At 39.3% G+C, this 12,111-nt stretch overlaps 1 protein-coding gene across 1 annotated transcript in view; it reads right to left on the bottom strand.

Annotated features, from left to right (window-relative positions):
* LOC127353510 (zinc finger protein 469) overlaps positions 1–12,111 on the bottom strand; it is a 184,827-nt gene that overhangs the window by 101,797 nt on the left and 70,919 nt on the right. The window contains exon 4 of the mRNA XM_051382764.1: positions 11,696–11,836. The gene's annotated coding sequence lies outside the window, so the exon portion shown is untranslated. The remainder of the gene's footprint in view (positions 1–11,695; positions 11,837–12,111) is intronic.

The raw sequence follows: 12,111 nt of genomic DNA, 5'->3' as shown, positions 1-12,111 counted from the left end.
TCTGGACCATAGCCTGTGTTATATGACGAATATACACAAGAATTGGTGTCTGTGATACAGACACCAATGATGAATGATGTGAATGTAACATTAACATTTAGAGGGATTACAGAGTCTGATATAGAGGACTCTCCACATAACTGGTGGCCTTTCTGTAGTGCAGAATGGACTGTATGTGTGTGTGAGGGTCCAGCGAATGTATTTTTCCTGCTGCCTGTACTGCTTTACTCATCAGGGAGTTCAAACATGTGAACATTTGAACTCTCTCTCTCACTCATTCTCTCTGTTTCTCAGTTGAATTGCTCTCGCTCATTCATGCTCTATCTCTCATGGTTTTCTATTTTCTTATCTGAGTAGTTGGTGGGAGAGTAGTAAAGAGCAAATGTGTTTTGGATGTCCAGGGTTCACCCACATGAAAAATACTTCAGCACAGCTAAAATTAAATTAATAATTAATAACGGGGTTGTCAGAAATGTTTAATAACTTACTTCCTAATTTAAGTAATTTTCAAGCAGAAATTACAAAAATGTACTTGTTCCAGCTTTTCAAGATGTGAAGATATTTTATAAAGAAAACAAATAATTGATTTATCAAGACATACATTTACTGATTAATTGATAAGGAAAATAGTTATTAGTTGCAGCAATACTTAATACTTAATACCAAAAGTTGAGGAACTGTGTTTTTGAAGCCTGTTTTTGTTGTTGTTTTTTTATAACCCAAGTCAATGGTACAAGCAAGTGTAAACAAAAATGTCAAACCACAACAAAAATTGTAGCCACTAATTATAAGTGGAAGCAACAGAATCTGATTTGTACAGACTGAAATATAGAACAGATGGCCATAACACAAACCTATAGTATCATTAAACCATTCAGAAGACTCCTGTGTTTCTATGCTGCCAAACATTGAGGATGTCATTAAATAAAAATTATAAAATAGGAATATTCAGTGGGGGAAAATATTTCTGGAACCGGCAGCTACTGCCGCTTCACAACTGTACTGAATGTCACCAATATTAAACCAAGTCCTCATTCCTTCTTTCATGAATACAGTGTCTTCAGCGTGTTGACATGACATTATTCTCACAGGAAGTCAAAGCAGTGTCCTCATGGGAGGTGGTGTAACAATGGTGGTCTGGCTGTCTGCCTGAGAGGCACACATCCTCGTCATTACATCATGCATACATGCATCACATGTAGTGTGGCGATTAGCAAGGCCAATTAACCCTTATAAATCCACTCCCCTGTTGTGTTTGAGACAGCCTTCTCACTTCATGAGAAAAAGCAGCAATATAAATGTTCTGTACATTTAATAGTCACTCATCAAGTAGAAACCATCCAGTTAAACACATTTTGAAAGATTACAGACCCAGGATTTACCGCTCTTGGATAACAATGCTAATTTTTCTCATATAGCGACACATTTGAAGAGAAACGACTGATGGTAACGAGGCCCTACAGTGTTCCATAATCCTTGTTTTTCCCTTTCAAGCTTCCAACAGGCTCAGACATACTTTAAAAAATGATCATAGATGTTAAACTACCTATGGTTAAGAGACCATGATAATTTCCAGCAAACTTAACAAAATCACTGACATTCTGACCTTGCAAATTTGTCAAAAAACGATTTGCCACGTTTTTCCAAAGCAGACTAATGAAAACCTTTCCGGAGAGAGTGGAGAAAGTGTCTAAGGCTGTTGTTAAATGCCCACTTTTAAAGCCCTCCCAGCTGTGCTCTGTCCCACTGCCAACCATATCCATTAGAAAAGACCTCAAGGGTTCCAACTTGTATTGTTTTATGTGAATCTAATACCCAATGTTCACATTATATGGCCCCAGATTCCAACTTGACCGCAAACATAGCATCAAAAACTTTGGTGGCTAGAAACTTTGTTATGGCCCCGGCTGAAAGAAGGACAGATGAAAGTGGTGGTTTATCCCTATCAGTGATAAACCACTTTCCCACCATTCTCCTCCGTGTTTCACTCTCTACCACAACAGCACACACAGATAGACAGGAATATCATGTGGTCCCAGTGGGGGGGTTAAGTCCAGGAGTAATAAAATAAAAGAGTAAGTCAAGACCTCACTCCCAGAGTTTATAAACTAGCTAATTATTAATGTGTTATTTAAAGATTATCCTTTCCCACAGTTTGAGTATTTTCCCTGCTTATCCGCACACTAGTGAGTGGCCAACATATAAATCTTCTAAAATTTTATTTTTGCTCCAAAGCAGCAGCAACAAAAGTCAATTTTTCAAAAAACAGTCTATCAAAAACATCAACAGTGTTCTTTTATTCCAGTATTATGTTACTCACTCCACTTCAACAATATGCAGAACAGACACAGAGCTCAAGGGGGATTAAGAACACGTTGGAGTCTGAGTGGTTCCTCTGCCACTAAATATCACATGAAATTAACTGCACAGCATTTTTTGGAATTGAAAACACAACTTGCGGAGCAGATGTTGGGGAAAAAGCGTAAATATATACTGTATGTCTGAGATAGAGTTTATTGAGGCGGAAAGTTCATTCTGCTGTTTGATATAAACATCATCGTGGAAAACAGTGACCAAATCTCATGTTCCTATTGGACAAAAAAACAGGCTTTGGATACAGGAATGCCTAACTAACCTGGAAAGACCAGGAGGCCAAAAGGCTTGACTGTGCCATGATTTGACTTGTTGACTTTTTTGCTGAGATAAAGGGCCACGCTGACATTTCTGAATATCTTTGGATATATTTAGAAAATAAAGAGGAGCTTAGAGAAGAGAGAGACAGCAGAGAGGGCCACTTCCTGCTCTGTACACTTCACATCATGGCAGATCTGTCCAGCAGAGAGCAGACTCACAGCGAGCCACAGACCACCACGCAGTGGTTTCACTCTAACAGGCCAATTACTTCAAGATTTAAGTTTGTGTGTTTGTAATTGTGGATGGATGCGTGTATGTGAGTGTGTTTGTGCATACTGTCAGGTGTTTGCAGGTGATTAACTTGTATCATTACTGTTTTCTTGTAATGCAGAATGTAGTGTGTGCTTGTGTGTGTGTGTGTGTGTGTGTGTGTGTGTGTGTGTGTGTGTGTGTGTGTGTGTGTGTGTGTGTGTGCTACTGTGGTATGTCACCTCCAGTGATCTCAGGGGGCTGTTTTTACAGATTCACGGGATCATTACTAGCTCCATATTATTATAATGGTGATTAAAATGCTATCATGCCTGTCTTCTTCTCTTCCACACCTCCCTCTCCCCCTCCCCATAAAAGCTCAGGCTTGTAGAATAATGAGGTAGATTATTTGTCTGTGGACACACACACACACACACACACACACACACACAGACGGACACGCACACACAAACACACACACCAGTAGTAGATGTCATACCTATTTAACCTGAAAATAGAGATGTGGGATGGAAGAAAAATAAGTGAAAGTTGTTTTTAGAACCCAAAGCAGAAACAGATTTATAAAAAAAACTCATAGTATAACCCCTGCAAATCTCTCTCTCTCTCTCTCTCTCTCTCTCTCTCTCTCTCTGCCAGACACATTAAGGAATGTATCATTCTGCTTTGGCAGCAGATCAGCAATGGCTGGCTCAGCAAAGTGAGCGTGGTTGCAGATGGCTATCAGCCTTATCTGCTGTTAATAAATCTCACAAACGGATCTTATGCTCAAACTAAACTCAGTGCCCTTTAACCTCTTTCTTTTACCAAACATGAGGTTGGTGTTGGTGTTATGGCAGTAACCTAACCTAGCCAGTTTTGATTGCATTGCCTCTAAAGCCAGGCATTTTTCAGTATCATCACAACTGATTGGCTCTCTCGCTGCACACATTTTCTGGTCAGACGCGGCCTCAGAACTTTTCATTATGAGTCTATGATGGTTTACAGTAAAAGGGGCAACAATCAGATACAGTATAAACCACATACAGTACACTGTATAGTCTGTCGTTTATCTGAGTGCAGTCAAAGTACAGTGGATGCTGCATGGAATACCAACTTTGCTCTAATCAAGGACAGACTGACAGTCTGCATACAATAATAAAGTACAAAGACAGAAATACAGAATGATGGATTATATACAATTATTTTATCATTACGGTTGCAGGCTATGTAATACTGTGGAGTGTTTAACACACTGCCATAGCATAAATGTTCTTCTTTTTTGCCTTGATATACAGTAATGTCTCTCTTTTCTACTTGTCTCATTCCACCATATTTTATGGAATTGTTGAACATTTTGGAAAATACACTTATTTGCCATCTCGCAGAGTCAGATGAGATGATTGATGTCTGTACAGTAAATATGAAGCAACAGTCAGCAGCTGGTTAACTCAGCAAAAGACTTGAAACAGGGGGAAAGAGTTAGCCTCGCTCTGTCCAAGGGTAACAAAATCTGTCTACCAACACCTCAAAAGCTCAGTAACAAACAAGTTATAACTCGCCTGCTTGTACAAAAACAACAGCCTCTTCCTGGAGTGTCTACTGGTTGTCTGGCAATCTCTTGGGGATGACAAGAGTCCAAGAATTTTCCGTCACTTATCAGGAAACCGCAACTTGTCATTATTGATAAGAGCTTCAGAGGTGCTATTGTGCTAAGCTTACTGGCTGCTGGTGGTAGCTTCATATGCAATGTACAGACATAACAGTCGTATTGATCCTCTCATCTAACTCTCGGCAAGAAAACAAAATGTCAATTACTTTAAATCGGATCCATATAACAGAAAAAAGTGTGATGTTGCTTCATGTGGAATCATCTCAATAACTTCTATATTTAGTATCTGAGGGTGTTTTTCTGTTATTTGAAAGGGAACAGATGAGAATCATTTCTAATAAAACGGAACATCTGCATCCCAGATAAGTCGATGATCAAAGAGTCAACTGACCATCACCTCCTGACCATACAGCGCGCTGCGACTTGGCCAGGAGGTGTTTACTCAGGCAGGCATACCCATACCCACACATGGCACAATCCAGTCTGGACCTGGGTCCTTCCACAGACAGAGACACACAGACAGGGTGGGCTGGATAGCACCCCTGCCCTTTTAATCCTCATGACAAGGAGGAGAAACCAGAAGGGAAGAAGACTCACTTTCACCAAAACCGCTGAATGTACTCACATACTGTTGCAGTCACACCAGAACAATGCCACTACAATCCAAGCACAACATCTGTTCCAGTCAGAAAGCAAACTGCTGCCAGAAACATGTTCAAAAAAACGAAATAGCATAAAAGCAATGAAGTAAAAGAGAAATAAAAGAAAAGAGAGACACATGAAAAGGAAAACAAGAAAGCCTGTATTTCCATTTGATATTCAGTGTTTTTTGTGGCACACTGTGTCATTTTCCGAGTAATGGTCTCCGCCACAGCCCTGAGCTCTGAGTCCTGAATCTTTTCTCCTAGGTGATTAAATCACGCTGACATTAAAAGGTGCTAATTGCCAGAAATGTAAGTGAAATTAATGAAAAGAGAAAGGATAAATAACATTAGAATTTACCGGAATGAACATGAATATTTACCCGGCATGAGGTGTGTGTATGTGTGTGTGTGAGAGAAAGAGAGAGGGTGAGTGTACAAGGAAAGAATACATAGTATAGTGTTATCCTTATAGAGTCGTCTACAAAAGGTGGTTCTTAATCAAAAAACATTTTTTAAGTGACTGTGTCATTTTTTTTTTCCCATAAGAAAATGTCTTTTGTAACTTTGTAATTTCATGAATTTCTAGCTCAGATCAGTTAATGTGTTTGATTTTCCAAATGTTGGATATTTCATTTTGTAATGAAAGGCCCACTTTGGTGGAGTTTGGTGTTCACTCGTATGTTAGAGGCTTCTTTAAACACCTTTAAAAAACAGAAAATAAGCATATGAATGTGTGTATATTATATTATTTGTTAAATGTAATAATTAGTTAGGGCAAACAATCTCTGAGACACCTGTGACACTAAAAACAAGATTTAAAAAATCATTTTTTTTAAATGATGAAGCATAATTGTGAAGTGAAGAAGTGTGATGTTACTGCAGTGGAACAGACTGAATTCAAAAACATTTTTCACAAACCTATTTCAAGTTAATGGCAGCACTGAAATAACTCTGTAGCATGTACTAATAAGAGGTAAAAATTAATTATAGTCAGAATATAAAATTCACATTCATTTGTGCCTCTAACTTTCTTCTTTGCTAGGAGATGTTGTTTGTTGGTCAGCATCATGTGTTTGCAGAACTTTATGGGTTGCTACACTGTTTCCCCTCTAAAAGAAACTACAGGGCCTTTAAATCGTTCGTTCAGCCATGGGCAAAAACATCCAGAAAGCTCTAAAGCAGGAGTCACAGTCAGAGACAGACCAAGCTATAGGTTTACAGCCCACAGAGCCTTCTCTCAAACTTGGCAGCAAAAGTTAAAGGCAATTACAACAGATTAAACAAACAATTTCTTAAGGCGGGCATGTAAAAGAGGCTGTTAAAGTCAGGTAAATGTTCCTCTGGTGTCAACCTCTTAAAGTCTTCCCATCTCCTCCCACAGGAATCTAATTCACAACACATGGACATAATAACTGCCAAGGACGAGGAGAAAGACACAAACTGTCTGCAATAATACGTAAAGTCTAGTTAATAAACTAGCTTTTAATTGTCACACACTATTAGAGTGGTTTTGTAAAGACAAAGTTTAGTTAAAGTTAAAGCTTGTTTTGGGGGATTTTTCATGGAAGTTTCACTAATTTTAAAGACTATTTTCAAAGAAACATACAGGTTTAAACGAAGGTGCATCAGGAGAAAAATAAGGAGACTGTGAATGCACCAGAGTCCCTCTATAAAAAGACACAATATAGAGGGGATGCATTGTGTTCTGGTATCAGATTTCCCTCTGTTTCTTTTTATTACTGTTTTGGTTTTTTTTAATCAGATTTTCACACAATTCAATCAGATTAATTATCATTATTAACACTGATGGATTACAATATTTTATTGATGAATAAAATAAAAACCAGCGTTTAGTGCATAGTATTTATATCTGAAGCATAGTTTTTCATGAAGATAAATGAAAAGGTATAAGACGTGCAGTTAACAGTGCTTGGTTCTTGTGAGCGCTCTGGGCACTTTTCCTGTTACCTTCTCAGTAGCCAACTTTTTAAAGACCTGCTGTGATTCTATCCTAATGACTCCAAGTGTGCATAGAGTGTGCATGCATATACAGTGTACATGGACATGCAGCCGCAGAGAGCTCTTCAGGACACATGGCTTCTGTTAAGACGCTGGCTGTGATCACGGGGATGGGCACTTGATTTCGATGAGGCAAAAAGACTTTGGATAGTGGAACAATTACAAGGAACTGGGGATGAATATCAAGTTGCCTAACTCCTGGCTGCAGAGGAATTTCTGTACAATCAGTTGTTCTTGCAGGAGTCACATTAAAAAGAAATCAAGAAGGGAAAGACAGAGGAATAATGCTGGGAGTTCAGACTTGAAAAGAATAAATTAACACACCCACTCAGTGTCTGCTTCCACCTCTGTGAGATTAGTCAGGGCAGCAACTTAATTTTTTTTTTGTCCCTGAGGCGTTGCATTAGGCAGCATGATGTATAGCTAAACTGAAAGCCAACAGTTAGTCTTTTTTCTTCTACTCCAAAGGGCAGTCCAGGTGATCTTTAACGTGGTGGAGTCATGGCTCACAGTAACTTAGGAGTGATTTGTGATTTTGTTTGTTAAGGTTAAAGATGTGCATGCTTGAGAAATTATAGGCACCATGTACATAGCATGAAACAGCAAGCTACTGCATGAGAAAGGAGAGAGGGAGAGTTCAGATAAATTGAATGCTTGGTATAGGAAGCAAAAGTGTACTGAGAAAAAGAGCGGGACAAAGAATATAAGTAATAAAATAAGATATCCACAACACCATATGAGAATAGACTGTGCTACATACTGTATATATGTTTTAGTTATCTAAATATCCTGGAGTATTCTGTAGTGCTTTTCTTGGCATCTGTCACCCATTGACCCAGCTTACATAGCCAGGTCATGACCTCTCCCTTCAAAGGCCTTCTCATCTGTAGCGCTCATTATTACTCCTCTCTTCCCACAGAAGTGCCTGCTGTCATCTGCCTAGTAGCCTCTGCCGACCACCATCCATCTGTATACCCTCCCACCAGTAGGCCTTTCAGCACACTCATAAAGGTTCAGGATCTACAGCATCAACACCACTGTATGTCTTTGTCTGGTCAGAGGGCTCCACATACACTACAGTATTTTTTTTTTTCACTTAAAAAAAAAAGATTAATACCACTAACAATTGACATCATAATCTAGACAGTGTAAACCGTAATGATGAATTGCATTTAACTATACTTAGTATATTTTTTATATATTTTAGCAGGTTTGTCCCTGTGTGTGTATGTGCCTGAGAGGTCAAAAATTGACACCGATCGATTAGCCTACCTGGTTACAGTACTAGGCAGAAGTAAGAATTTTAAAGATACTCATTTACTTTGTGTTTAAGACACTGTGGACATTATTTAAGGGAAAATCAGGTGTCCAATATCAGGAATTAATGGACAGCGTTTACATGGATTTACACCTTTTTGTCATGATAACAAGTTACTGGTGAAGTTGCTGTCTCATGGGACTAATGGTATCCTGGTTGTGTTTCTTCTTAACATAACAAGATAAATTGACTCGTCACAAATAAAACATGCTTTGTGAGCCTGAAATAACAAAATAATTTGTGATCTCAAGATCACAAAAAACATCATTAAAAAAAAGTCAACCACTCCATGACCATTTAGGGCTGCCATATTTCCATGCATTTTGCAATCAAAATCTGAAGTGGCAACACCTGAGGGTTTTTGACAAATATTCTTATTCTTAGCGAAATGTTTTGTTACTCCAGTAAATAGGATAAACCAGATACAACTTGGCAACCTGAGACTTTTCCAGTTTCCTCCACACAGAGAACCTTTTTGTTCAGGTACAAGCCAGAAAGCTACCGTCAATAACACGTAAATATATTTTTTTATGTTTGTACATTCATCAACAAGACCAGCTAGCTATTCAGCCATGCCACTGTCCCAAAATCAATATCAAGATTTTTACAAAAAAATGATGCGTGTGCAACTTACTGTCGGGGGCAGCCTGTCGTAGAAAAAGGGACGTGAAATGATCGCCTATACAAAGTTAGAAGTTCAGATCTTGTTGTGTTCAGAGGATGAGGTGAAGGACTACACTCAGTACTGTTTTAAGATATTCCAGTTTTTATTTTTTTCAATTTCTAAAGGCGTCCGCAGCTAGCTGATGCCAATACTGCATATCAATTTACAGTAAACAGTTTTCGGTAGGTAGGTGTCCTATATCAGAAATGATGGACACCCTGCCAAATTGGGAATTCATCCTGACCATGGTATAATAAAATAATTATCTGTAAGGTCGGACTACTATTTAAGGCCCAAACACTGTGTTTAAAGGTAAAAAAGGTTTTGAAAGCATCACTCATTGAGACTGTTGACTGACCTACAGTAACTCTGTAGCTGAATGGAAACACTTGACAGGTCTCCAAATAGCAAAGAAGCCATAGAAAGGAAAAACTAAGAAGAAAATGCTGCTTTGGAAAATTTGTTCCTGTAACCTGAGAACCTGGGATGGATAGTCATCTGGAAGCTCCGTTTACCTTTTTCTCTCTGTTTTTGTGTGTATGTCCTTGCATGTGTGTGTGTGTGTGTGTGTGTGTGTGTGTGTGAGTGTGATCCAATGCTTTCCATGTGTGCACGGGGAAGTCAACAGTGCTGTTTTGTTTTGATGGGACCAGATAGATCACCCATACGCTGGGGCCAGAGAGCAGCACTACTGCTTGGTGCTGACGCCATCCTTCACCACAAAGCCCAATATCAACAAAGCAGGGACATTAACCAAGAGAGACTGTGTTTTTGACATTGGATTTTCCACTATCTTTCCCTTTTTTCAAAAAAATCATCATTTAACAATTACAGACCATATCCATAACCACTTTCCTTCTATCTACCATTAATCCTCTAAGTACTGAGGCTGGACAGACTTCAACTAGTGTCCCTTTGATCTATAAATTGAGCCTAACAAAGGAAAATTCCATGACAACAGATGAGCAAATAAAATAATTACTTTACAATCAAAGTCCCTAGCTGGGAAATAATCTGCAAATCACTATGTCTGCAGATCACTTTGTCTCCATTTTAAATATTGATCAAATAAGTAAACAGCCATGGTGTTGTTTGTTGAATGTATTATTTCAAACAAACCACTGAAAAGTGACTCTAGGTGAAGTAAACAATGGAAAGTAACCAAATCTACTTATACGAGAAGTATACGCTGTTAAAATATTGACAGTCGACTTACTTATTACTTCTTTATGACTGTAATCGGTTGCCCCCAAGGACAGAACGTAAAATGTATACAGTGCCTGATTCCTCAGCCGGTTTAGACTAAACAAACAACAGCAATCTTGTCAATTTTGTGGCTTTAACATTTGGTTTTCCATGTTGTTGTAATTTTATTCATCCTATTCTGATCCCTAGCTAATCCCAAAAGTCGTTCCCCCACTGCTTCATATACACCCCAGTAAAAACAAAACCTTTACTTTATTCTCTCTCTCTCTTTCCCTCCCTCTCTCCGTCACACACATACACACATGCTCCTCGCTTTCCCCAAACTCATCCACATGCAGAAACAGTAGTGAGGTCGATGCTGTGGCTAAGGGATCCTGGTCTGTGTGATGTGGAAGCTAAACGTCTACTGTTTCAGAAAATAAACATAGGAGGATTGTCCCAGAGTAACACACACTTGCCGGCAGACAGACTTATAATATTTCCCCCCATCTGATGACAGCTGGAAGAGTTTTCCATAGTGATAACAGGAATGTTTTCACACCCTCTGGACACATACAGTCTTCTCATTGTGGCCGGTTTCATACAGAGAATCTGTTTAAGGTCCAAGGCGCATACAGTTAAGTCTAAATTAAGCAGGCACGCCCGCTGGAGACAGTGACATACTGGATACGTCTGACTGTCTGGCTGTGACTTTCTCTCTGTCTCTCAGAGGGACTTATCTTAGATTCCTCTTTGCTCAGTTTTAGATCATCTTGCGATCCCCTGACTCTATCATTTGACTTATTCCTGAATCTTGATTTCTCTCTGTAAGCCAACAGTGTCCCTAAAAGAACTCTGGGCAAGCACAAACACTATCATACTGCAGCACAGAAGCACATATGCTTTATGCAGATGTAATATAATACATACAGACTCACATACTGTATAACCCTTGGAGTTGTGAGGAGCAGTGAGGGGTCTAACACAGCGGCAGCCATTGATAATCCTTGCTCCAACACAGACCGGCCTCTATCGGCTTCCCCTCTCAAACCAGTACTCTGATATTACATACACTCACACTTCATAATACACAGAGACCATTCAAAACCACAGATGCATGATACGTCTGTGTGCATTCAACAGCAAGGTGAGAAATCTGTGCCTTCCAACTTCTTTCCTCGGACTCTGTCTAGGAATATCATGCTGGCTTTTCTACACTCTCCCAGCATGAGCATGAATCCGAGTAAAATGCAAATGCATGCTCATAAACGCTCACTAAATAATCCCACAGTCGCACTTCCTCTCACAGAAGCTGTTTGAGTTGGGGCCAGCAGTGACAATGAAATGCCGATCAAATGGAGCGCTGTGCTCACCTGAGGCGGTTCAGGAAGATCTGAATATACAATGAGGACCCCTGGGGTTCATGTGGCTTCCTGTAAGATCCCAGAGCCCCTGTTCCAGCAGGTTTAGAGCAGGTGAGAGGGTGGTGTTACACACAGTTCATTACTCCTTACCTGAAGGGGGTAAAAGAACCATTACCACATTATAAGACACCTGAAAGAGCATATACACATAAATGCATGCACGCTAATAGTCCTGGATTCACATGAATGCACACCATTAGCACATTACCGGGCAGGCTAACACACACCATATACTATATAAGGATTAGGAAACTGGACTCATAAATATCAAAACATATCCTTCCCTTTTGAATACATTTACACAAGACCTCTTATCAGCATAAGTGTAATTTAATAAACTGTTGTCAGCAGTTTGCATTGTTGAT

Source organism: Dicentrarchus labrax, unplaced genomic scaffold (assembly GCF_905237075.1).
Source record: "Dicentrarchus labrax unplaced genomic scaffold, dlabrax2021, whole genome shotgun sequence".
Classification (NCBI taxonomy): domain Eukaryota; kingdom Metazoa; phylum Chordata; class Actinopteri; family Moronidae; genus Dicentrarchus; species Dicentrarchus labrax.
This window is presented reverse-complemented; position numbering and strand designations above follow the sequence as displayed.